This window comes from Rutidosis leptorrhynchoides, chromosome 4, assembly GCF_046630445.1.
Source record: "Rutidosis leptorrhynchoides isolate AG116_Rl617_1_P2 chromosome 4, CSIRO_AGI_Rlap_v1, whole genome shotgun sequence".
Lineage (NCBI taxonomy): Eukaryota > Viridiplantae > Streptophyta > Magnoliopsida > Asterales > Asteraceae > Rutidosis > Rutidosis leptorrhynchoides.
In genome coordinates this window covers 374561348-374564572 of record NC_092336.1, presented here as the reverse complement: position 1 = coordinate 374564572, position 3225 = coordinate 374561348, and positions in this window count along the sequence as shown.

Genomic DNA, 3225 nt, shown 5'->3' with positions numbered 1-3225 from the left:
TCTTCTTTTAATGACTGGGTACGTTTATTCACCATACGTAGACCTGTATATAAAGTATGGTGTGAAGAATTGTTATGTAGTATAGAGTTGAATGATCGGGTAGCTAGTTTAACCGATCGTTCTTTTATTAGATTTTTGTTAGGCGGTTCGATGCGCCACATGTCTTTACTAGACATGGCTCAGGCTTTACGTATATATACGCCTGAGGAGTTAGCGTCTGCCGATTGTAGAGGATTGATACTAAACGGTAGAAAGATAGATGAAAATTTTGATACACACGGTGTGTGGAGTCAAATGACAAGCCATCACCGTTTCAAAGGGAGAAATTACTCTTATTTGGATATAGATAGAGCCGAATTAAGAGTGATACATAGGTTTTTAGCTAATTCGATTACACAAAGGGGTAAAAACAAGGAAAAGGTAAATGAACAAGATTTGTTTTACCATATGTGTATTCGAGACCCACAAAGCGCTGTAAGTATACCATATTGTGTGGGTTATTATTTATCAGCTATGGTTCGGGGGATGCGACCACATAGCATAATAGGAGGTGGTATTTTTATTACTTTGATTGGTGAATATCTCGGTGTGGATATAAGTCGGGGTGGATTATTAGTAGAAGAACCGGAACCCCGCGATACTATAGGTTTAAATGTATACCATGGTGCGAAAGTTTTGAAGAGGCGAAATAACGCCGCAGTACGATACCATGGTAGACATCCACAGGTGGAGAGAAACCAACAGCAAGGTAATGTAGGAGGGGGGAATGAGATGCAAGAAATGCAAAGGTTTATAGCTTCTCAGGAATACGAAAATGCTAGACAGAGAGCATTTGAAGATTGGCAAGTTCGTCAGAACCAAATCATAGCTCATTGCCAACATATAGGTAGAAACTATATTCCTACACCGAAACCCATCTTCCCTCCCTGGTCTATAGAGATGCAGCCACCGTATCCTACGTATGACCCTGCCGAAGCATTCTATAGCACCTATGGTTATGCCTGGAACCCCTATTGGTACCAATATCATCCTTAGTTTACTTATTATTTTTTTTCTTTTGTAATTTGTAATTATTGATACGTTTAATACTTTTGTTAATATTGTAATCATTTTTATAATTATCTAACTTTTATTCTTAGATTTTAATAATTTTTGAATGTGGGGTAATATACCAAACTTCAAAAATATGTATATATGTTTGCAGTTTATCTTATGTACACAACAGGGTAAAACAACGCATTTTCAAAGACTGGCATTAAGTTCAGCAAAAGCAACTAATTTTGACGACAAGATGCAAAATATATGTGAAATAACAACAAGACGGAATGAACAAATGATGTGCACCATTTATCATTCAGCAAACAAACGCCAATATATTTGGAAACTTTGGTAAAAATTTAATCATTTTCACACAAATCACCCTCAATAATTTAAATTATTACTGATTTCTTGCAAATGAGGGCATTGCAAGATCTTAAGTGTGGGAAGGGGTTAAATTCTTTCGGATTTAAAAAATTTTTACTTTATACACTTGGTTACCATTAAAAATACTAGTAAAGCAGTAGTTGTATTAGAATCTAGTGCTCTCTGATAATAAAGAACAGCCCTGGTCTTATATACTGACTACCCAATTCTAGTAAAATTTTTCAAAATTTTCAATTAAATGAACTAAAAATCATGTTTATACATATTTATGAACGATAAAACTAGGTTTTAACACCGAAATTATTGTTACCTCGGAAAGGACATAAATTGAGAAACAAACTAAAATGTTAAAATTCATTTAAAATGGAATAGAGGACGATAAAAAGGAAAATAAAAGCCAAGTGTGGGAAAATTTACCAAGTTATCTTAAACATATGTCACATATATCTGTAACAAATAACTGAAAATACTTTTGCTTTGGACTAAACTAAACTGTTTTACCCGATGAAAGAAAAGAAGAGATGGATCTACACGATGAATCAATTCCATCATTAAAAGGAAGTAAAGTCTTCCGAAAAAGACACGCGCTTCTTGATTTAGGTCATGAAGTTGTCGTCCAGACCAGCTGTAGGTTGACGAAAAATCTAGAAAAGTCATCACTAAAATCAGCAGGAAATCCACGGACCTCAGCATTAAACAGGGTCGCCAAGTGGTCAGATTTATCCTAACCATGAGAAGGATTTATCTCGTACAATGAGGGGGCACCATGCAAATTAGCTGGATAAGACTAATGAATCAGATCCCCAGAAAGGATAATCTCCTTAAAGATTAAAAATCAGCTTTTAAGACTGATATTACTCAATCCTAGAGATTGACCTTAAAGATTGAGAATTCAAACTCATGGAATTCAATGATATCTAAACTCGAGCTTGAACGAGAAAATATTTTGATCAAAATTATAAACCGATTTGTTTTCTGAAAACCCTATTTTCAATGCGTTCATTACCATTGAACGTAAAATCCTAGGAATTCACCTGGAATTCATTAGGTCACCTGAACTAAATCGGGTGTCAACCGTAAGAACGGTGGTTGCATAGCATGGTCAAAGACAGGACCTTGTGCCAGATCGAAAAAATTATAAGGGTGAGCTTTACTATTGCTCCTACCAAGGATAGTAATTGCGTCCGACACGTTATAGACTATAATTAAAAGCATGTCAGGGGACATTGCCTTAACAGTTGCTTGTTCAACGCTTTCCTTTACAACCGGACGGTAGTTTATCGAAAGGTAATATACGGGACAAGTAAACTGGACGTGTTGCTTTCCAAATACAAGGTTAGCAAGTGGGTGACACAAAACCGCAAGTTTTGAGCTAAAATTTTCAAATCTGAAACCCACCAAACCCACAAAAATATTTTGCAAACACCGGTAAAGGGTTATTCCGGAAAACTTATCTAGGGTAAAAACTAGATTTCAAAAGATCAAATGTTTTCATAAAGATCCAATTTCCTTAATGGATCTAAATTTTTATAGTCATGTGGGACTGTAAACCATATCGTTACTACCATTGTTTATACCGCCGTATAGAAATCACTGATGTACAAAGTGTGAAGAATAAAGAAGTGATTCTAGTAGTTCAAGACGATATTTCTTGAGGACAAGCAACGCTCAAGTGTGGGAATATTTGATAATGCTAAAAACGAACATATATTTCATAGCATTATTCCTCAAGAAAGACAAGCTTTTAGTTGCAATTGTTCTATTTACAAGTGATATTCGTTTAAATAATAAAAGGTGAAG